Consider the following 26,123-nt stretch of genomic DNA (forward strand, 5'->3'; position numbering starts at 1 on the left):
CATCTATTTAAACAAATCTTGGAAGTGTTGTTACTTTGATCACTTTTAGGAATCAAAGTAAACACTCAGAGCACCTTAGTTCAATGAAGTCCTATTGCTCACCTAAAACTGGTCACCTTTATGGTTAATTTGTTCATTGAAAAAATCATCCTCTTAATTACATCTTTAGGGATGAAGAGACTATACTGATAAGCCTAAAACAAATAGATTTTGATGACTGTTGGAAAAGTTACCTTCTTTTCTACTGTTCCATTATTAATATATTTAACTGTTTTTTTTTGCGCTATAAACTATTGTCAAGATTTATTGGAACTCATTACATATCCAGTACATTCCATATTTTTTCATACCTTTGGCAATTTCAGTTTCAATTATTTTTTCCCCCACCATGATGACTATCTAAATCAATTATTCAATTAATAAAAAGGGAGCATCATCCTTTCACATTTACAATGGACAGGTTTTCTGCAGTAATATTCATGCTTTGTGTTATCAGGGCATACTAGATTCCTTGTCACTAGTTCATGAGCTTGTGTATATCTTAAGGTAGTAAGATGAAAAATAAATGTGTACGAATGATATGATTTCATAGGTTCAGGCTGTTTGCTAAGCTTTTCTTACTACTTTTCCTGTGTCCCCACATCCCCTCCCCCCATGCACACACTTCTTCAGTTAAAGTTGCTTGACAAAGGCTTTGCTGATATGAGTGTGAATAGTAACAGTGGGTTCCGGAGTCTACCATTTGCTCCAAGCTGTTTTTCTAAGCAACCGCTTTCATGGCAGAAGGATATGCCTTCCACAATGTTTTATAACTCACCACGAATTATTCACATGAGTATATTGATTGTCACTGTTGTTGCAAATTGCATTCTACAGGAACAGCTGATGATACATTCCATTGCCGCGCCTTCTACTGGGAAGGATCTCTTAGAATCAGTACGTTAGTTACTTTGGAAGTAGGAACCTGGAGATGTCAAAAATAAAGACTTACAAGAATAGCCCTAGGTAAAGCACTTGAGACAGCAGCTGTAACATTTCTGTTTTTCAGCAACTGTTTGCTTATAAAAGCCTCTCCACTGGCAGTTAATACCTCGTGGGGATTTCTTTATTTGTTTAACAGCACTCTGTTGTATTGACAGCAAAGCCCCATCATAAACACTATACCTGAATAAGTGAATCTCTCTGAACTGTAGCTTGAGCAATTACCCGATGCAATAATTTTAAGGTTTTAGGAATTTAGTTTAATGGGAAAAGACAATAATAGGAGGCATTGCATCCAAAATATCTTCTAAAATTGTTGATTTCTTAATATTTTTTTTAGATTATGTTATTTTATATCTTTTAAGCAACATAATGTATAAATCAATAGCCTATCTCTTTTTTTTTTACCATTCTGTAATAACCGATCCCGAGTTTGTGAAATTAAAATTAGTATCATACTAAAACCTATTGTCCAATTTCCTGAAAGTTTTCTTCTTCTGGGAATGAGGCTTCAGTTTTTCTAGTTTATTGTTGCAATGTTCTTACTGGATAAGATTTGTTGTACTAGTATATATTGGAATGTGATTTCAAGTGGGTTTTCAAAAAAAATAAATCTCACATTAGTTTGAAGGGAAAAAAATGCATGGTATTTCTGGCCTTCATATTGCCTTAGAAAGTAGCGCCAATGCATTTTACTAAAGCATTAAACAGTATTTTTTATTGTTTTATGTCAGTAGGCCTTGAAAATTCTATGAAAAAGCATTCACTCCATTTTGAATTTTGAATTTTACTAGAGCATCATTGGGATCCAAAGTGAACACATAATGCTGATATTTGATGGTGGCTTCATATGTTTAATGTAAAGTCATTCAACATATGATGTGCCGATATGAATTACTCATTACTTAAATTGATTCAGTTAAAGAGAAACATAAGATCGGTTGTATGAATATTTGTTGTAGTCATAACTGATTTGGGCTACCTTTATCCTATAATAAATCTTACATTTTATTTTATTTTATTATTTTATATAATTAAAAGATCAGGAGGGAGAAAACAGGATATGCTGTATGAGGAGAGGTAGGATTGCCTCTTAATTCAACCATCACCTCCAATGTCATGTTCCTCCATTGGGGACCCAGGCCTTCTGGCAGATCTGGGTCTTTAGGCTCCTGCAGAAGGACAAAAGGGTGGATCAAATCTCCTCCTGGGGGTAAGAAGTTTCAAAGGCAGAGCCATGGCAGAACCCTCCCACCAGAATTCCTTGATCACTGGGGCACCCAGCATGCTGTCTCTGTCGATGTAGTTGGGGAAGGCCAGTCCTGGTGTAGTGAGGCAGTTTCTCAAGTAGCCTGGACTCATGCCATACAGGGTTTTAAAGACCTTGCATTGCACCCAGAAGCAGAGCAGCAGTCAATGAAGCTTACAGAGCTGTGATGTAAATTGGATTATCCTAGGGATCACAAGAACTGCCCATGCTGTTTTATTCTGAATCATTTGAAGCATACAAACCAATGGTGGGTTCCGGATCCTGGTGCAACCAGTATGGTGCAACAGGGCCCAGCATTGCATGCATGCACATGCATGCAACACATGCATGTGTCCCCACCTCCGTGATGCCTCTGCGATGTTCCAGCTGCTTGGTGGAGCATCGTGCAGGCACCATATGCTGTGTGCACATGCTCGGAAGTGCCAAAGAGCTCAAATACAGGTAAGGAGCTTGGGCAGGTGGGTGGGCCCTCTGGAGCACCATACCAGAATGGTACCCAGTGCTCCCAGCAGGCACCGGTACGCCTGTGGCGTACCGCTTGCAACCCACCACTAATACAAATGTTCTTCAAGGATAGCCTCATGTAGAATGCATTGAAAAAAATCAGATGTGAGTTGACCAGGGCTTGAATGACTGAGGGTAGGGTCTCCTGATATAGGAAAGGTTGCAACAAACATATCAACTGAAGTTGTGCAAGGGTTCTCTTAGCAGGAGTGCTAATCATGGTTTATCACAATTAACTTCTCACCATACAGAATATTGAATCATCTCATTCCTCATTGAAGAGATAGTTTTGAAGATCTCCTTCCTAAAGTCATTGTATTCTACCAATTTGGAAAAGATACCAAACAAGCATAATTCTCAAATGGAAAAGTTTGGAACAATAGCAAATGTTGCAAGGTAGGCATTCCACAATCTAGAATCCTGATTTTCAAGCACGGAGGGGTAGTTGCCTAATGCAGTAATGTGCTGATGTCTCACGATCTGGAAGATTTGCTGTCAGTGAAGAGACATGAATTTTGTTCTGTGTCAGAGAATTCTGTGGAAAATATCAGACCATCTGTTTTGTAGCTGAAAGTGAAACCCAAGTGGGCCATACAACAAGATGATGTTCCCAAGCACACAGAAGGTGTAGAAACAAATGGATGAAGTGAAAGCAAGTTAGTGCTTTGAAATAACTAAGTCAAAGGCTGGATCTAAAATTCATAGAAGTGTTGTGGAAGACCATTCAAAACATGATATAAGCAGTTCATGTTAGAACTCACAAGGTTTGCTATGGGAATTGGTTCCAAATGTATACACAATAATAGGAAAGATTGATCAGTAATTGCAGGAAATGTCTGGTTGTATTTATAGAAGCTAAAGATGGTGCCACTCATTAATAAATGTAAGAGGGCAATGACTTTTTGACATTGACACGGTGCATATTATATTACTTTGTTTATGAAATAATGAAACAAATAACAAATTTTAGTGTTTGCTTTTATTTTCCTGTCAGATTTCTTTTTAAAATAGTAGTAGGACCCACATGATGCTATTGTAATATTTAGTGCAAAGGATATAAAAATTCAGAAAATCCGAAACGGAGCAAATCTATTTTCATAGAGATATATATGTTGTTCCTAGAGGATTGTTTTAATTTGCCAGTTTCTTTCCATAATTGTCTTTTGTTACTGCTGCTGTTACAAAAGATACATAAAAGGATAACTGTCTCACAGTGACAGAGTTGTGGGATTTTATAAAAGTCTTTTCTGCGTGTTATTTTTCTGATACAAATTGTTCTATTCCCTCCTGTCTACCAGAGCAATTATTTTACCACCAGAACAAAGTGTAGAGATATCAGTACTTCACTTGAATGTTTTTCCCTATAAGATAGTTTGACAGATTCAGATCAGGCATATATATATGGGGGAAAAGTAGAAGAAATTATTGTACTATCTGGTTTGGTCTCTTCGTGGCTGCTTTTACCTATGGGATTAGAATCATAGCTCTCTTAAACTCAGTTTTATGGACAATGTTAATACCAGAAATATCTTTAATATAGCTGCTTGTCTGAAGCTGCAAGATTATATCCTTGAAGCTCATTTGTAGAAATGCTGTGTGTTGATTATAAAGGTTGGATCATTCCCAAAGCCCTCACAAAGAGATTGGATTAAGTTTCTGGATGAAAACTTGTAGTCTTTAACCCCTGGAATGAATTATCCATCATTTCCCTGCCAGATGTTATAAACATATGTTCCCTTTTCAGACTTCCTTACTCAATATACAGATGCCAAGGCAGTAGACATTTGAAGGATAAAAGAAACAGCACACTTTTGTCCCTATTTTAATGTGCCAATGCTCCACTTGTGCTTAATGCATTAATTATCTTTGCATACTGACAAGTGAACAAAACATATTATTATCTAGCCAAGGGATTACATGACTCATGGTGGAATATTATTTTCTCTAGAACTTCTCTAAGAGACCAACAAGTACCATTAGAATCACACATATGATTCATTAGCAAATAAAAAGGCTTATAGTAAACACACCATCCTACTTCCCCATGGAATAACTTGTTGATATTTGTGTAATTTATCTGTTATTGCTTATGACCACTTCTATTACATATTGTAAGATCTTAAATTGTCTCATTAGAGCAAGTATTTTAATTTTCCTTACAAATATCTTTTATTAAAAAAATATTCTACTTCTTTCTGTTTAATTGTATTCCAACAGTATACTGATTGAAGCTACCTTATCCAAGTTCATTTAATTTAGTTTTTTTGTTTTCTAATACACCGTACACACATTTCTGCTAGCATTTATTTCTTGGATGCTAGGGAGGAAAGGCAATCAAGCAAAGAGTACAGCCCTCTCCAAATACTGTTTTATATAGGTTCCCTCACCCCCACCCCGTTTATTATTTTGCAGGACATTGATTCCATTTTTTGTAATTTTAATATTTTATGTTTAGCTAAACACACAATGAACTTTTTAAAAAGTTAAGCATAAAGCAGTTAGAAAACAGCAAAAAGATAGCACATTCATACTTGCGAGATTCTGTAAATATAGACATTCTCAATAAGTATAATTCTAATTTTCCTTAAAAGATAATTTCCTAGTCTACTAAGTGGGGCTGACATTTAAAGCAGTACTAACAATAATTGTGTTTCACACTGATCACCCAAAGCAGAAAAGTCTCAATTTGAGTGCCTGAACTAAGTGTGTTCCACCATTCACTTCAACAGTGAATACTAAAAAAAGAAATTTAAAAATTGGCCATCCTCCAAATTGAAAAAGAAATACATTGTGATATGTACGCAGGAGATTAAATGACAAATAGCCTAGTGAGTTGGATCCTTCTGCTGGACAGCCAGGACATAGAATTATAAAGCAACTGCATTTTTTTAAACATTAAATCCTCACATGCTATGTAGCACATTGGGCAGCAAGGGACATCCTGTAGTTTTGGTTTTGGGTGAGTACTTTTGCATCTTTGCATGTGATGTTAAAGTTAGGGTTTATGTCTTCCATGAATTTATCTCCCATGAAGTAACTGCAAGAAAATCCAAAACTGAAATCCTGATCTACTGCTGAAAATAAGTTGATAATGAAATGTTATTCTGAATCCAATCGCTTAGCAAGGGGATTTTTTTTTAAAAAAAACCTGATATATTATTTTTGGAATAAAATAGAGTCAAATCATTACCGAATAAAATCTTTTTATAGAAGAGGATAGAGATCACTTTGAAAAAGGAATGCAAACCATGAAGAAAGAATAAAAATGTGAATATCCACTTAGCCCCAAGGAGTAAGTGGGGTTGAGAATGAAACTCAAGATAACCTGCATGGATTGTCCCTGTGACTAAATAGGACAGACAGGAGGAAACTAACCATTGCAAGAACACATGCAAGTGGTCAGGTGAGGAGGCCTGAACTCATTGGTAGCTTCACACTGCAATGAACAAGGACATTCATTCAATTTCGTAGGTACTAAGATTGTTGGGCGACCAGATACAAAGGTAGCCAAGAAAATGATTGAAGCCTGGGAAATAGGCCCTTTGTCAGTCAACAGACTGCTGATTTAGCAGCAGCTTATCAGGCACTTAGGAGCTGAGGACTTGACACCACAAGGAACCAACAACTTGATAGGCATCCATCAACATCTTAATTAACCAATAAAAAGCCACACACAACCAGGTACCACATAAATGTTATATTCAAAGCACTGGTAGAGAAAAATTTCTTAAGGATGGGCTCTAGTACAAGTCCAAAAGCTCAGAATAATAAACTTCTGGCTCGTTGACTGACCCAGATTGGATCAAGATAACCCTCCCTTGATTCTTTTTGGCATAAGAGGGAACAAGGTGAAATTGGAAGTCTTTCAAGACAGTGTTATTATTAAGGTAAAGACTCCTTTCACACATATGGGCTAATCATTCCCAAATCTAGGGGGCAGTGGTCATCTCCGTTTCAAAGCCAAAGAGCCAGCACTATCTGAAGATGTCTCCATTGTCATGTGGTCAGCATGAATAAATGCCGAAGACCCATGGAACACTGTTACCTTCCCACCAAAGGTGTACCCTATTTGTCTACTTGCATTGTTAACATGCAATGGAATTTTTAAGTGTTATTATTAGAATTCCAATAATCCTTATCTGTTTTCCGACTTAGCCTACCTTGAAGGAATGACCTCAGCACCATTACTCTTTAATCAGAAAAGCATCAAAATTGTTTTAGATTATAAAGATAGTGTCAGCTCCTTAGGGTATCCTTCAGTCTATAGAACAACTGAATCATTGTTACAATATCAAGAGCAAGTGGATGCAAATGATAAATTAGCACAATCCCATAGTACAAACTAATTCAAAAAGACTTTCATCCAGAAGCAGCTCAGGTGCTTGTAGACCAACTAATATTATTTTGGGTGGTCTTGTTATGAGTCTGCTGAAAGAAACAGAAGCCAAATGCTGTGTGTCCATGAATATGGTGAATGAACCATTTCTGGTTAATTGCCAGAACTTCATGGAAAGATTTAGAGTAGCTTTGATAATTCAGCAACATTGGGATATTTGTACTTTCTAAATTCATTTTCACTTTTCATTCTTTTTATTCCAGTTGTCATTTTTGTTTATTATATTATTTTTTTCTGGTTTGTGGCAAACCTTATAAGAATTCTTCTCTTGTACATTTTGCTTATCTCAAATATGGTTAACTCTGATATAATTGGAGCTATCTCCATGACCTCTCAGTAGTTTTAAATACTACTGACCATAATATCCTTTTGGAATCATTATTAATGAATGAATGATCGCATCAAGTTAAGGAAATAAACTTTAATGAAAGAATCACCGAAAGAAGAGTAATTTCAAGAATCAGAATCTAAGCATGACTATAGAAAATGTAGCCTGAAATGAAAATAGGAAAACCAAATCAATATATGGCAAGTTATTGAAACAAAATTCTTGTGACTCTATGGGCAGCAAACAAATTTAATAAATGAATAAAATTGCACAAGATAGATGCTTAAAACAAGTAAATTTAAAGCAGAAGTTGATAGTTTTCACTGCTCAAAAAAAAAACAAGGTGGATGCAGTCCAATCTCATAAAATAATTATCCTCTAAGCAAAATAGGCATCATTGAATTGAAAAAAAAATTACACTGGTCTTCATATAATAGTCAATAAGACCATAAGCATTCAACCATAGATTGCCTAAGTTTAGAATAATTTTAAAAACCCAATTTATAAACAACAGCAATCTATAATTACATGCTATCTTTACAGTTCCAAAATCCTTAGTAGGATTTGAATGATTAAGAAAATCAGAAGAAAACTAGAAATACATATTTAGTGGAACTGCAACTATCATCATTACCACCACCACATCATCTTCATCATCATCATCATCATCATCATCATCATCATCATCAAGTGTGGATTCCTGAATATTTCTTCTTTGCTTTATTTTCCTTATCAAAGAGACTGATTAATCAGTCACGTCTTTTGTCTCCTAGTTTACATTTCACCCTTACTGAGTCAGTGATAGTTTGCTCCTGAAACTTTTTTTTTAAGTATTGAGGGCAGAGGAAAAGATATGTGTGTTGGACTTATATTGTGTTGGGAATGTTTTGCAAATCAAACTGGTTGTAGTATGAACAATTTACTATAATTTGAAAGTAATAAAAAATGTAACAAGATAACCACCAATCTCTTACTTTTTTGCAGGGTTGTGATGTTGTGTTTTTCATATCTGGGGAATCTATTCCATTGTGTTTCACTTTATTGGACATTGTGCCTATTGATTTTAGAGTCACCAAGATTAATTATATATATTCCAAAAAGGGGGGATTTATTTTCAAAGTATTTGGAGGAAAGGAAAGAGGGAAGGGAAGGGGAAGGGGGAAGAGAGAAGAGAGAAGGGAAAAGGGAAAAGAAAAAAGGAAAGGAAGAAAAATTGCTAGCTAACCATGGCATTATATATACAACTTTACTCATATGCCTATTAGTCTCAGAAGGTCTAAGGCCAGATGTTATATAAAATAGGGTAGGGCAATTTCTATCAATTCCCCATCACAGTTTAGATAATAACACACTTTCCTAGAGTTTCTTTATCTAACTGAAAATATGTTGAGTTGCTAATACATTTTGCTCTTCAGATCTTTTACTTTTCAACCCAACTTCTCTTCATCTCAATGTTTGAGTTTTCTTCCTAGAGGAAAATTAAATATGAAACAGTGTTGCCTGCCTGAAGCAGAAACTTTGTTAGAAATTGTAGAGGCTAATGACACTCAGTTGTTTGAATTCCAACAGGTTTAAAGCAGTGCAGTAGCCCTGAAATTTAGAGCCACACTAATAATAAATGTAAACCAAACAACCAATACTTCAAGACTCAACTTAAGTATCTTTATTTGAATTATTCATTAGGAGTTAACCATGAAGAGATTTTTTGACATTCCACTTATCATAGACTATGACGTAAAGGACAACAGTGAATATTTGTCACAAGATAACTATGTTTTCACAAAGTTTTCTTATATGCCTGAGGACATATAATCATCTTGAAATTAATATAATTTTAGAATAAAATACTGTACCAGGAAAAGTTTTTAAGCTCTAACATGCTCAAAAGTACATATATAAATACCTTTTATGCTCATACTCAATGTACTTCTTTACTACTATCTATTCTGTAGAGACTGAGTTTGGTTAACAACCACATACTTACAATGGAAATGTCAGTCCCAATTGTGGTGGTATGCCAAGGACTATCTGACATATGTAAATAAGTACATACATGCACTCACATTTTGCAAGATATTTTTATATTGTACCATTTAAATGTGGTAATTTAAAATCCTCAACAGAATCTAAATATCCTAAATAAGGTCACTATAATATGAATCCAAACTGATATGAGCTGATCCCGTCTATTGACTTGGACAAATTAGACAGTAGTTCTTAGTTTATGAAGAATAGTATAAATAATAATTAATTAAATAATAATTAAAAATGAATAAAACTAATGCTCAAAAATTTCCTTCACTAATCTTAAGAATTTTGTTGTGCTTTTATCTGATTTAGGATGTTTATGCTTTCAACGTAAATCAAGAAAAAAGCTTCAGTTCTCACATGAGTATAACCATAGAACCAATTCTGTTGTGTACATGATGTACAATGACAATAAAGACTACACTAACCCCACCTTTGCAGTTCGACAAGGCATATCTTATTTTAGAAATCTGCCTAAGCCTAAAACAAATAATCGGCTAAGGACAACATTTTTTGTTTGTTTGTTTCAAAGTTACATGGATATGCTTTAAGAAAGAGGAGAGAGGTTGTTTATTCTTGCTTACTGTATATGCAGCCCCAAATATTTATTATAAATAATTTTGATGTCTACCTTGGATGACTCCCAGATTCCTCCTCAGATGATAGCTCAGGAGAAGATGAGATGGCATGTCAGGAACTGAACTGATTGATGGCTCTGAACAGCTGTCCAGAAGAGATTTGTAGGAGGCTTCAGCTAGAGAAAGCTTGTGGGGGCAGATGGTCAGTGAAGAGGAGGAACTGCCTTCTGCAACTCATCCGAAAACACATTGGGCAGGAAAAGGCTGGAGCAGTGGAGGTCAGCCAGACTACTCAATAGGAGAAAGCCAGGGGTGGGTTCCTGCCAGTGTAGATTTCCACAAATCTACAGTGCTGTTTAGAACTGGTTCCAGCTCCCTCCCCCCACCTGTCCGCACATCATCAAGATGAAGAGAGAGAGGAGGAATTCTGGAAGTTGAAGTCCACAAGTCTTAAAGCTGTCAAATTTGAGCACCCCTGGGGTTTTTTTTCTAAAGGGTTAGGGGTGCAAGGGTCTTGTAACTTGACAGCTTTAAGACTTGTGTGCTTCAATGCCAGACTTCCTGAGCCAACATGATTGGAGGAGGAATTCTGGGAGTTAGTCCACAAATCTTAAATCTGTCAAGTTTGAACACCCCTGGGTTGTTTTTTTCTAAAGGGTTAGGGGTGCAAGGGTCTTATAACTTGACAGCTTTAAGACTTGCATGCTTCAAATGCCAGACTTTCTGAGCCAATATTTTGGTTGCTAAGCAAGAGCAGGAGTTGTTAAGTGAGTTTCACCACATTTTACAAGTTGGCCATGCCCACCAAATCACATGACTACCAAGCCACTCCCACCTGGTCACATGGCTGGCAAGCCACTCCCACCCGGTCACATGGCCGGCAAGCCACTCCCACAAAGCAGGCCACACCTACAGAAGAGATTCTAAAAAATTTGAAACCCACCACTGGAGAAAGCCCAGCCCATCTTGATGGGCTGTACTGGATAGCTGGCTATTTATCACAGCAGGCAGATGGAGACATTTCTGGGAACAATGTCTGCATTTTCTAGCTATGTGTTTTTGGTTGTTGGGTTTCCTGCTTCATTCTGGATTGACACCATGTTTGGAATTGATTTGCACCTTGGAGAACCTGGACTTTTTCTGCCTCGTGAGCTCTCTTGTGTGTGAATTTAACTTTGTTTAGTTGGATTATTTTATTTGAGCAACCTTCAATTGCTTTGTGGACTATTGGGCCATTGCTCTGTGGACTAATCTTGGCCTGCTCATGGCTGGACTTAACTCACACATTCTGTGTTTTGGTGAAGGAAGTTGCTGGGAAATATTAATAAACTCACTAAACCACAGTTATGTGTGTGTGTGAGAGAGAGAGCTGTATACACAAGTCCTATGGAAATGTGGTGGCTCAGCAATTAAAGAAAGCTGACAGCCTGAGTTTGATACCTGAGTGCCATGAGATGGGGTGAGCCCCTATTATTGCCCATCTAGCAATTCAAAAGCATGCAAATGTGAGTAGATAAATAGGTACCCCTTTTGTGGGAAAGTAACAGCATTCTATGCACTTCGGTGTGTAGTCATACGGGCCACATGACCATGAAGATGGTCTTTGGACAATGCTGGCTTCCTCAGCTAAGAAATGGACATGAGCACTGTCCTCTAGAGTTGGAAATGACTGGACAGGACAAACCTTTACCTTTACAAGTCCTAATCCAAACATTTAGTTTTTCTGCTAATGTCTAACACATCTCTACAATGGCAGTAGATTGCAATATAATCCTATTGGAATAATAAAGAACATATAATTATTTGGCAGTGATAACAACAATAGTTTTCGAGCACATGACATACTATCCTATTTCTTGCTGGTTTAATTGTTTCCATATTTTCAGCATACAGGAAATATAAATTCTTCAGCTAAAGAAGTCAGCCTCATTGAAAGCAAATACAGGTCATCTGGAGCATAACTGAAAGATTTGTCTGGAAGGAAATCTAACGTTATATTTCTATGGCCAGTTTTAAATAGCTATCAAAACAGAGAGGCTCCTTTTTCATGTGGCATCTTTCCCACTAATCTGCAAATAAGGAGTCTGTCTGATAACAAAAAAGTATTCAAGAATCAGCCTCAAGTAGCTTAGAGACTGCTTCTAAAAATAGAAAAATACTTTCCCTATCACAAATTAATCTCATTTCAAAATGATTTTCAAAATACAGTTTATGCAATGCAAATCCCTGCTCCCAAAATAACCTGTAGTTGTGGTTGTTATGCCCAGCCAAGAGATAAATTACTGTTCAGTGAACTGTTTCAGGATGGCTACGTGAAGTGAAGTTAGGATTAAGGGAATTGATGAAGCATAATATACCATGAAGGAAATAAAAACATTTTATAGAACATATAGGTATTATTAACAGGTTTCCTCTGCTTTTTCAAACACAATTATTTTTCTCAGTAGGAAACACTGTTTGAAAGAAGAAGAAAAAATCCACAAGAAATTCATATGCTATATAATGCATTGACACATGCAAATGTGTGTTGGCATCAAACTTACAGTATACAATTATTTTCTTTTTAGTTTGCAAAATTTAAATATGGATATTTATTTTATGGATATTAAAAATACTTTTTAAATGCTTTAAGGACCTTTAGGCAGGTACTTTTCCAACAGCATATGGATTTTAAATTAGTATATTCAATTTCCATGGGCTTTGCTGAATACCTATTTCTTGTGTTCTGTGTTTTATATGAGATTGTAAAATATAATAATACTACCATTAGTTAAAAGTTACTTATACAACATTGCAGACTTTGTAACTGAAAAACTTCTAACAATTTACTGGATAGTATTATTAGGAACAAGGCTGATATTATATACTGCTGGGATATTAGAATAGTTGGACAATTTGTTGTTGTTACTATTCTCATCAAAAATATATACGTTTCAGGAATAGATAATGAATTAGGAATAAAGGAGCATCAATTTACAGGAAGCATAAAATTCTAGACATTTCTTTTTATTCTTTTTTGGAAGATTCCAAGGTAACCTGTCCCAATGTATAGTTGGAAACTTTCCAAAACTTCCAAAACATAATATACATGATTCCTTTTTCTTTAAAATTAACATATTTCACAAATTCAGGTTTATCCCGTATTATTTTTAACAAATCTAAGGTAAACAAATCATTCTAGAAGTAATGTACTATTCATGCAAAGTAACTTTCAAATGCTTATCAGAAAAACTGATACACAAGAAAAACAAAAGTCTAGCAGACAGGATATGTACGGGGCCCATAGAGTTTAATTTCCAGGGTGCCCAGCATAAAACCTTTCTTGAAACAATTACTCTGAACTTTTCTTTGATAAAAGTAACTTTTTAAAAAATGGTTTATGCTGTATCACCTGTCTTCAATTTAAAACAAGCAAGCAAACAAACAAACCTAACTATTTAAGGTTTGTTGAAAGAACCACACAGATATATCTTTCACTACTACCTCACGATGTGTCCCAGCTGCAGCTGTTTATTGGCTTAGTCAAGAGCTCTACTATTTTGCTCTAAAATGTCAGCTTTGATTCATCCATGGATTCACTAGCTGTCAAACACTGTTAAACAGAACTGGAATCAGTACTCCACTTAGGTTTTCATTAAAACAGAAATAAAATCAGCTCCTTTTGTATGTTGAATTCAGCATTGAAATCAGACATCAACTTTGATGGAGTTGATGCTAGTTTAAACTTCAAAATTTCAGAATGGTGACAAATCTAAATTTTAATAAAATATAAAATATTACTAGAGGCAATCTGTACCTAGCATCCAATAAAACTGGCCTGGTTTCAATTGCAGAAAAGTTATAAAATTTCAGGAAAATCTAAAGAATAAAATATAAATCAATTTCCAGCAATGGTTCTCATTATAGTAGACAGTCTCGCACCTTCCAGATATTTTTAATGTTGACTTCCACAATGCCTTTCTTGCCTATATTGGCTAGGATTATTCTAATACTAACTTTCTCTAATATTTTATTTAGCTTACATGAAATCCTACTCTGATAATTCTGCCTTAATTATACTGGCTAGTCATTCCTCTGGATGTGACAGTGCTTTTCCCTGAGAATCCAAGTAAAGGATATGAGTATCTTAAGGCAGAGATAGGACAAAAGTAGATCTTGATCAAATATACTAGTGCAGAATGCATTTGAGTGATTTTCAACAAAAAATTAATGAATCTAGCTTCTAGATATTTAACAGTAGCTGGATGTTTAACACGCTCAATATATATTAGAAGGAATTTTTGTGAGAAAAGATTATGAGTTTGGTACAATTTTAGTTTCAAGGTAGCCCTTCTCTAATATTATATTCAAAATCTGTGGTCTTCCTCTGATTCTTCATTTAAACAAAATATACTGATAAATTAAAATATATCCTATGGTGCCTCTTATCTTAGTGACACATTTGTTAATGATATGCATCATGAGTGCCAAGATATTGTTGATATTAATGAAAACTATACACATAGTGGAATAATGAATTTTATTTAGGACACAGGAAATTAAAGCACTGGAATAATCCCTGACTGAATTTGTATTGGCTTCTAAGCATAATGGAATATACAATATCTTGCAAACTCAATGATGTGATTGCTTGCTGTTTCACAATAAATCATTCAGGAGCAATTAGCATGAAAATTATCATTTTCTTCTCCCTTGTATAATTACAAAGAAATTATAAATTATTTCATGAGTTAATTAAAATGAAATTAAAAATATCTTTCAATTTTTCTCAAACATGCAAGACTGTAACCCTAATCTAATTCTATTTTCTACTTCCAGGGAGAAGTTCCCATTGAACCTAACAGAATTTCTGACACGATAACTGTAGGATTATAGAATGAGCATACTATGAACATTATCCAAACCTAGTAAAAAGAAATTGGTGGGTTTTATAGATCTCTGTTGTATAAAATTGAAATAAGGCAAGCAAGTCTGTACACTGAAACATTATGTGATAATTCTTGTCATCTGAAAAAAAATGCTTCACTTTGCTTGGCCCAGTGGTAGTTCCACCCTATCAGTCTTAACTTCCTTCCCTGTCTTTACTAGGCCACACTTCTCCAGTCTGAATAAATCTCAATGTTCTTACTGTAGATCTGTGTCAAAGGGATATTAACTAGTTTTTCTCTCTACTATTGGCAGATATTTTAATATACCATTGCTACTACTTTGTCATATCATTGTTTGTAGTCAATATGTGATCTTCTTGCATCAGCTAACTAGGTAGTCCATTGTTGTTTTTTCAGCTTCCTTGCAAGATGGCATTTCCCGTCTTCTTGTTGTTGTCTTCTTAATTCTGGCTTTGTAAACATTTGTTCTTATGCCTTGGTCTTGTACAGCAAGAATTAGTTCCTCTGTCTCTTCAATTTCCCTGTTCTTGGCCATTGACAGGTCTTTTTCTTATCCAACTACTGCTAGATTTGTTTTTATGCACTGGTCATGTAATAATTTTCCCATGCATCTTTTCTATACAATATTTTATCTTTCATATGGACCAGTTTGATCTGTTTAGTATTCAGTAAGCCTTCATGGTGTACTACTTTCATTGAATCTTGTTCACTGTCTTTTGGATATTCTTAAAACGCCCACCCCCCACTTTTTTTCAATTGTCAGGTGCACTTGTAACATGCCATGCCCACCTGTTGTTGTTGCTATTATTAGTAATTTTGATATTACTATTGTGCTTATAGTGCACTATAATCTTAGTCATGGGATGCTTTAAAATGTACCGTATTTCATCTACTTTATTCTTTTAAGATAGCAGAAAGTTCTGTCTTGGTTATTATCTTGCTTATACATCTCCTTACTTTTTCTTGAAAGCTACATTTTCTGATGGGGGAAAGGAAACATCCTATGGAACATGTTCCTAATATCTTTATTGATGATTTATGTGTTTCTTAAGAGACTGAGGAGATGGTGTTTCACAAAAACATAACACCTATACATGTCGTCCAGCTACCTCAAAGCAGGCAAATGCAGGAACCCACACCCAACAACATTAAAATTTCACTGAAAACTATTTCAGACTGCAGGTTAAGGCAGATTGAAATAGAATGTCAAATAGATGAATGGGGTTGAAGGTAGGGGTGGGGAATAACACACTTTTAATTTAAATAAATAGTATTTCAAAATTGTATTCTTTTAATAAAAACATTGAACACTGATCCTAAAAACTGATCACCATAACAATAGTAATACACATAGTAGTATTAGCAGTAGTAATAGTAACACAATAGTACTACACATTTTGGACTCATAGTCCCAAAATACAATGAAATAATAAAATGGTTTGACAGATCAGTAAATTTATCTTCAACTATCATAGGAGAAGAAACTATAGAGGTCCTATGTGCTTCAGCATGTGGAAAGTAACTAAGTTTGACATGGCTGGAACATTTCACAAGAGAGAAACAAATAACTGTGACAGGCAAGGAACTGGAATAAGATCTGAAAAAAAAAACCATTTAGCAAATCTGCTAACAGCTGGGTGTTGTGTTAGACAACAAGACCTATTCACTTGTGGGTCAAAAGAGGGAGAAGGTCTCCTGTGACCCAGAAAAAGGTACAGATGTACTGCAGAAGATGACTGCTTTAGAATAACACAATTTTAACAATAATTTGCCTTGAAATTGTTAATGCAGGTAAGTTAGTTCAAATAAGCGTTAAGACAATTGGAGACCTCTAGATATGTCTAGTTTATGTCCACAATCATTATTTTGCTTCAAGATTTTATCTGTCCCATATGAACTCCTGAGGAAAACAAGTGAACGTACTTCTTTCAAAAGAGAACAAAATAAAAGTAAAATATACAGCCTCATTTTAAATGCTGGACAGCAAGAAAAAGATGTACAAAAGAAATTAATAGATCAACAAAGCCACGTTTCATACCAGTAAAGATCTAGGTTCAGTTTGTTCAAGCAATTATATTTCCTTGCACTAATTAACATAGTTCTTTGTTTTACTGCAGTTGTTTCAAGCATTAACCTGTGCTAAAGTTAAAATCAAGGCACCACATAATTTTTTAATGACGAAGCAGATGCCATATTACCACTTCAGTAAATAACACTTATTTGAAGTGGAAGAAGAGAACAGATATGGTGTGACCACACTGACTTTGGGTCTGTTCTTGCAAGTTGTGAATTTTCTGCCAATCAGTTTATGATCCCTAGTAATTTTGAAGTAATTTTGAAAATGAATGTGTTTCTGACAGAAGAAAATTATATATAATCTAGTTATCTATATAAATAAAAATGTAATGTTTGTTTGTTCAAAATCTCAAATCTCAGAAAGTTATTCACTGATTGCTTTGAAATTTTGACACAACATTGCATTCGAATACTCGCATGTTTTTTATATATGTATATTATATAGATGTCACACCTATGACAGGTAAAAACATGCTTTTTTGTAAAAACATGCTCTTTTGAAAACCATCGCCATCTGCTGGATGGGAAAGCAGCACACACTATACTAAACAAAGTTCTCAATCAATTGGGAATGTCATCACCAAATCGATCTGCTGCTGCTTTGTTCGATGTAGAATTGCGTCGTGAACAAAATTACAACACAGGTGATCTTTTGTTGTATGTGCAATCAAATATTCCTATGCTAACGCTTGAGAAAAATGACATTTATGATCAAATAATGCAAACTGTCAATAACAGGGTTGGAGAAATCTTCTTCTTAGAGGCGCCAGGAGGAACTGGTAAAACGTTCCTAATTACATTGATTCTGGCAGCAATTTGATTCCAAAATGACATAGCCTTAGCTCCTGCATCATCAGGAATAGCTGCAACATTGCTACCAGGTGGAAGAACTGCTCATTCCGCTTTGAAATTGCCATTGAACATGCAATTCATTGAAACTCCCATGTGCAACATTTCCAAAGCATCCGGTATGGGAAAAGTATTGCAGAAATGCAAACTTATTGTTTGGATGAATGCACAATGGCACACAAAAAATTGTTCGAGGCTCTTGATCGATCATTGCAAGATTTGCGAGGAAACATCAGACCATTTGGGAACGCATTAATATTGATAATACAAACATTATCTGTAATTCCTCGATCAATACCAGCGGACAAAATAAATGCTTGCCTGAAATACTCTACTTTGGGGCGACGCATAAAGACATTAAAATTAACTACAAATATGCGTGTCCAGCTGCAAAACGATCAATCAGCTGAGATATTCTCACATCAATTGCTGGAAATTGGGAATGGAAAAGTGCCGGTTGATCTGACCTCAGGACGAATTTCATTGCTTCATAACTTCTGCAATTTAGTGACATCAAAAGAAGAATTGGTTGAAAAAGTAGATGAGTAGATAAACCAGATGACCTTACAACAGACACACAGGACACGGGAGGGGCCGGAGCTCTGCTGGCGGGGGGAGAAGGGGCAATACCGAGAAAACTCAGATCACAAAAATGAATAAGAAAATCCGCTTGACATAAATTGATCGAAATTATTAATTGAACTTAAATGCTGACTTTATATTGCTATTTAGTAATGAACTTTGTGTAAATGTATACTATGAGTATGGAGGGAGAGGCACCTGCCGCACATCGCAACTGCCAAAATTTGTAACCTTTCCATTACCTTTTTCCTTGTTATTTAAAAAAAACAACCAATAAAACTTTGTTTAAAAAAAAAAGAATCACGATTGGCTGAGTGAATGAGCTATTCTTGCAGCCAAAAACAAAGACGTCTACGAACTTAACAATATTATTCAGTCTAACATTCAAAGTGAGGCAGTCACATACAAGCCCATCAACACTGTTGTGGAAGCAGATGAAGCGGTTAATTATCCAACAGAATTTTTGAATTCACTCGATCTGCCAGGGATGCTACTGCACATACTGCAATTGAAAATCAGCGTGCCAATTATCATGCTGCGAAATATCAACCGGCCAAAGCTTTGCAACGGCACATGGCTTGCAGTAAAAAAATTAATGACCAACGTCGTAGAAGCAACAATCTTGACAGGACCTTTCAAAGGTGAAGATGTCCTCATTCCTCGCATTCCTATGATTCCAATGGATATGCTATTTCAGTTTAAGAGATTGCAATTCCCAATTCGATTGGCGTTTGCAATCACCATCAATAAAGTTCAGGGCCAATCTTTAGAATTGTGCGGTTTAGATCTAGACACGGATTGTTTCTCACATGGACAATTATATGTTGCGTGTTCTAGAGTCGGCAAACCAGACAATCTCTATATCTGCACACACAATGGAACAACAAAAATTATTGTATACCCACAAGCATTGTGAAATTAAACATATTAGAAACTTGCGCTTTCTCTTTTCTTTCTTTTCCATTGAACCATACTGGGCCACAGCAACGCGTGACTAGGTACAGCTAGTACATAATATATATCAAAGGCCATTTTTTGCAAAGAAACCAAATCTGCTAACAAAAAAAGTCTCCCTGCATATAGTTCTTCCAGAGTGTGATGTAGTTTGGGTAGAATGTTGGATTAGGATTTTAAAAAATCTAGATTTTATTCATCCATGAAAGTAAAAGGAAGCATATGTAACTACCACCTTCTGTTCTGGAGATGAAGACAGAATGTAAGTGCAATATATTTGTATTTTTTTTATTCTGCTTCTATAATTTCTTTTGATTATGTGCCATCAAATCATTTTCAACCTGAGTGACCACAAAGATTTTTTTCATGACAATCTTCCCTGACTTAATATTTCAGATTTTCCAGTGGTGCAGTTATCAATAGTATAACTGAGTACTTTCACTGTTGTTGCTACATTGTTGCTCTTCTCTTTCTTTCCATCTTTCCCAGCATTAAAGTTTTCTTTAAGAGCGCTAGACCATCACAGAACATGTCCAAAGTAAGGCAATTTGAGCCTGTTTACTTGTGCTTCAAATGACAATTCTGGATTGATTTACTGAATGATTGGTTTGTTTTATTGGCTGGCCATGGGATATTTAAGAGCCCTAAATTTCTTCTTCTAGTTTTAAAACTACAGTCATCTTCTTCCAATGCAACTTCCCTTACATATACATATTTGATTAAATAATGGGAGAGCATTCAGCCTTGTCATATTTTCTGCCAATCTTGATTTTCCCCCTTACCAGAGGGAGCCCCCTTGTGGAGTACTGTGAAGTACTTACTGTACAGTAGAAGCCATTTTACACTATTCAATATGTTCATATCTGTATTGTGGCTTCCCAACATATATATTTGTTTCTCATGGGGGCAATGAGATAATCCTATTTTTATGAGCATATTCCACAGCTCGACGTTATAGGCACAATTATAGACACAAGGCCTTTCTATAATCAATGAAGCACATGCTGACTTCTTTTTAGTGTACTGTGTTTCTTTCTTAATTATCTGATGTGCATCAGCAATAATGTCTCATATCCTTTGGCCTTTTTAAAAGCCATTTTGAACATCTGACTTTTTTTTAATGTAGAGATTTAATCTGCATTGGATGATAGCAATAGCACTTAAATTTATATACTGTTTCACAGGGCTTTTACAGCCCTCTCTCAGTGCTTTACAGAGTCAGCATACTGTCTCCAACAATCTGGGTCTTCATTTTACTGACCTCAGAAGGACAGAAGGCTGAATCAACCTTGAGCCTGATGAGAGTCAATCTGTCAAACTACTGGCAGCCGGTGATCAGCAGAAGTAGCCTGTAGTACTGCATTCTAATCACTGCACCATCGCGGCTCATTAATGATCATTTTTTTATTTTGTTAGCATGTGAAATTATAGATATTGTACAAGAGCTTGCCAAATGTCCTTTTGGGGTTATTGGAATGTAGATTGACCTTGTCTAATCAGTTGGCTATTGGGTATTCTCCAGAATTGCTGGTAAGGTTGATTATATCCATAGGTGATTCTTCTGCTGCTACTTGTTGTATTTATTTGGTTATTTCATAAATCCCTGTGGCCTTCCAAAACCAGCATACCTACGGGTTTTGTTGTATTCGGGTCTTTTCCCGTGTAAAGTTGAGATTGTCTTTGCAACGTTTCGGCAGGATCGCACCTGCCATCTTCAAGCGTGGGCTCAAAATGTGGGCTTAAAATGGGAACGGAGCTGCCGTCTTTCTGTAAGTCTTGGTGGGAGGGGATGGGGTGCTGGCTTTGTTTCAGTAAGTGGAATGATTGGTTGTGTGGTTGTATCATGATTGGTAGATTGGTGCTGATTGGTGCAGGCTGCATGTGCATTGTTGTTTTGCATTATAACGGCTTGGGTGGTGGGTGGTGTTCGTTTGTTGGCTAGGGCTGGTTTCCAGATGTTTGGTAGGCGGGAGGTATCATCACGTTTGTTCATGCTGTGGGGGTGTTTCTCTATTTCGATGGCTTCCATGATTATTCTCTTGTGGAGGTGTTCTGTTTTGGAGATTAACCTGGCTCCTTCAAAGTTGATTTCATGTCCTGTAGCTTTAAGGTGCTGGAAAAGGGAAGAAGTTTTTTCTTTTTTTCTTACTGCGTTTTTGTGTTCTGTGATGCATGCATTTATTCTCCTGTTTGTTTGTCCTATGTATATTGCTGGGCAGATTTTGCATGGTATAATAATAATAATAATAAATTTAAATTTATTAGCCACTCCCTTTCCAGACAGGACTCGGGGCGGCGTACAGTGGAGCATATAAAACATATACAACACATAAACATACATATATACAGGACATACATACACGGAGGAGGTAACAAATTTCATCACATTGGACAATTAAAAGTCACCATTAAAAATACCCCAATTGTAAAACACAATTTAAAATTTAAGGTTTTTAAAATTTAAAAGAACTGTCAGGAGGAGTAAGAAAAGTTTACGGTTGAGCCAGGCCAGATAATTGAAAGAGGTGGGTCTTCAGCTGTACACGGAAGGAGCGGAGATCGGAAGTAGTCCTGATGTCACGGGGGAGGTCATTCCACAGGGCTGGGCCCGTCACAGAGAAGGCTCTGCTCCTGGGTATCGCCCCCCGGCACTGTTTGGCGGACGGCACCCGAAGAAGTCCCTCTCTGTGTGAGCGGATTGGTCGTAGGGATGTATGGGGCAGGATGCGATCCTGCATGTAACTAGGCCCTGTGCCATGAAGCGCTTTAAAGATCATAATCAAAACCTTGAAACGCACTCGGTAGACTACAGGAAGCCAGTGCAGCTCGCGCAGGAGAGGTGTTACAGGGGAGTATCTAGTCCTCTGCTCCCCTGCCAACACACGTTGCGTCCGGTCAGAGAGGTAGGAGCCAAACCACCGTAAAACGGTGCCCCTGACTCCCAGCCCCTCCAGCCGGTGCAACAGGATACCATGGTCGATGGTATCGAACGCCGCCGAGAGATCTAATAGGACCAGGATAGAGGAACAGCCCCTATCTCTGGCCCTCCAGAGATCATCAACCAATGCGACCAAGGCCGTCTCCATGCTGTGCCCGGGTCAGAAGCCGGACTGGCGCGAGTCTAGATAATCATTCTCCTCCAGGTGACGTGGGAACTGTTGTACTACCACACTCTCTACAACCTTCGCTAAAAAAGGAAGGTTGGAGACTGGACGATAATTGACTAGGTCCATTGGGTCCAGGGAAGGCTTCTTGAGCAGGGGCCTCACCACCGCCTCTTTCAAGGCGGTCGGTAGGAGCCCCTCACCCAACGAAGCGTTCACTAGGCCCAGGAGCCAGTCGCGTGTAATCTCCCAGGATGCCAGTACAAGCCAGGAGGGACACGGGTCCAATAAACATGTGGTAGGTCGCAGACGTCCACGCAACCTGTCCAAATCCTCGATGGCAACCGAGTCAAACTCCTCCCAAAGCGATCCCTCAAGACTCGCCGCGGGCGTCTCAGATGGACTACTGAAAGGGGCCCATCCCATCCGGATTTGAGCGACTTTGTCCTGTAGATATTTCCCAAACTCCTCTGCTCTGCCCTGTAAAGGGGCTTCCCGCGGTCTCTCAAACAAGAGGGAGCGAGTCACCCGAAACAGGGCGGCAGGGCGGTTATCTGTGGACGCAATAAGAGCGGCGCAATATTGACGTTTGGCCGCTCTTAATGCCACAAGGTACGTCCTCAAATAGGCTCGTGCCTGTGCTCGGTCGAATTCGGAACGGGAGGATCTCCAACGACTCTCTAGGCGTCTCTTGTGGCGTTTCGTAGACTCCTTGGTTTTCTAGCTGGATTTTGTCTTTGGGGTTTCTTAAGATGTTGGCTATTTTTTGAACAGTGGTGAAGGCTGTCCTGATATTGTGCTTGTGGAGAATTTTGCTGATTTTATCTGTGGTGCCTTTGATGTAAGGGAGGAGGGCGATGCCATGGTCCTGTTCTGTATCTTGGTTTTTTGGGGGAGTCTCCTTTTGGATTAGGTTGCTGATTGTTTTTCTTTGGAATCCATTGGAGATTAATACATTTGTGAGTTTGTGTAATTCAGTTTTCAGGTGGTCTTTGTCGGCTAGGCGTTTGGTTCTGGAGATGAGGGTCTTGGCTACAGAGTTGATCTGTGCAGGGTGGTGATGGGATTGTGCATTTAAGTAGCGGTTGGTGTGTGTTTTTTTCTGGTAGATGGTGTGTCCTAGGGAGCCATTGGGTTTTTTGTAGATTAGGACATCCAGAAAGGGAAGTTGGTTGTTTGCTTCTATTTCCATGGTGAATTGTATTTTGGGGTGTAGGTTGTTGAGATGTGTGAGGAAGTTGTCCAGTTTTTCTTTTCCATGTGGCCAAATCACGAAAGTGTCATCAACATATCTAAGCGTTTGGGTTTGTGTTCAGATTTGTCTAAGGCGTTGGTTTCAAAATGTTCCATGTATAAGTTTGCAATGACAGGTGAGAGGGGTTATCCCATGGGTGCTCCTTCTATCTGTTTGTATCTTTGTCCATTATGGATGAAGTATGTGTTGGTTAGGCAGTGGTTGGTCAGGTCCGGGTGTGTTTAGGGGGGTTGTGTTTTTTCTGGATGGCTGTCAAGGCTTCTTTTATGGGCACTTGGGTGAAGAGGGATATGACGTCGAAACTCACAAGTAGGTCACTGGGTTGTAAGTTTTGTTTCTTTATTGTTTCTATGAAGTGGGGATCAGGCTTTTGTCTCGGCAGTTGCGTAGGAATGTTAGGTCACATAAGATGGTGGCTCTCCGGACTTCAAGCCTCTCGTAGGATCTGGTGAGCAAGAAGGTTTCCTCCCCATAGAGGTAAGATATTTGTTTTCGTAGATTTTCACGGGTGTAGGTATGCTGGTTTTGTTGTATTCGGGTCTTTTCCCGTGTAAGGTTGAGATTGTCTTTGCAACGTTTATATATATATTTACACGGGAAATCTCAATCTTACACGGGATGAATATATATATGAATATATGAAGATGATAGATAGATAGATAGATAGATAGATAGATAGATAGATAGATAGATAGATAGATATAGATATAGGTAGATGTAGATGTAGATGTAGATGTAAATATAGATATAGATATATAGATATATAGATATATAGATATATAGATATATAGATATATAGATATATAGATATATAGATATATAGATATATAGATATATAGATATATAGATATATAGATATATAGATATATAGATATATAGATATATAGATATATAGATATATAGATATATAGATATATAGATATATAGATATAGATAGGATACTTTGTGCCTCAATTCCAAACCCCATTTCACAACCTTCCCCAAAGAGAGAAAGTTGAAAACTGCAAAATAATTACCAAATATGAATGGATCCGTGAAGACTACCTTAGGAATCACCATAACACAGTGAACATCATCCCCTTATGTAAATGATGGTTTCTGAGATATGAGATCCAATCCACCATATAATCCATTCTTTCCCAGAAGAATCAGAAGAGGATAGGTTCCACAGTATAAGTGGCAGAGAGCATATTTGAAAGCACCTTGATTAGAATCTGTACCAGTGGTGGGTTCCGGATCCCAGTACGGTTGGAATGGGCCCAGCGTCATCCACATGGACGCGTGCGGCGTGCACACCCACATACATGTGTGTGCATGCATCATACTTTCCTGCGATGCTTTCTCAAGCCTCTGCAATGCTCCAGCTGCTCGGCAGAGTATCACGCAGGCACCATATGCACCATGCGCCGCGCACATACGTGAAAGCGCCAAAGGCTTAAAGGATAGGTAAGGAGCTCCGGTGGGCAGGCGGTCCCTCTGGAGCACTGTACTGGAACGGTACCTGGTGCTCCGGGCAGGCTCCGGTATGCCCGTACTGGGACACACCACCTGCAACCCACCACTGTTCTGTACGCCAAAATGAATCTCAGAAAATATGACTTTGTGTCAGCCTTACCAGGTAGACCAGACAGGAAGCACAACTATATGAGCTAATTCTTCTTTATTGTAGTGCTACATTAACAGGACTTTATAAGTCTGAAAGTGCAGTTTCTCCTGATGTAAACTCTATAGTCTAATAGTGTACGGAGGGTTTGTCCTGAACCTTTTACTGTGCTCACTATATAGCTGTGGTCAATCTCTTTTCTCTTTTCTGATCATCTCCTAGACCAGAGGTGTCAACATCAGAATATGATGGCAAATCTGAATAAGTGTTTTGGCAAAGCACTGAGTATCATTATCACAATTGCTAAGCAAGACACATTTTTGCTCAATCTTTAACAGGGAGCTATTTTAGGCGTAGGGCCATATTAGTTTACAGTTTCCATAAATCAGAAGAAAGAGTTGGATAGAACTTTTTAAATTTGTAGCCGTTATTATAAGGCATGAGCTTTGGTGAACTGCACTTCAGCAGATGCATCTTATAATAACATTGTTAACTTGATAAGATGCTACCAGACATTTTCTGATTTGGGGAAGAAGTAATTGTAAAGAAGGTCACTTGCTGACATTATGTCAACACAATAAGACAGAAATATCATGCATTATCATGATTAATGTTTTATTTAAAAATATAATATACAAAATTATAATTTGTTTCAATGTTGTTAGACTTTATACTATTCTATGTACCATAAGATAACATTATTTGGACTTCTAAAATTGCGATCAG

This window comes from Natrix helvetica (assembly GCF_964273705.1).
Source record: "Natrix helvetica genome assembly, chromosome: 7".
Taxonomy (NCBI): domain Eukaryota; kingdom Metazoa; phylum Chordata; class Lepidosauria; order Squamata; family Natricidae; genus Natrix; species Natrix helvetica.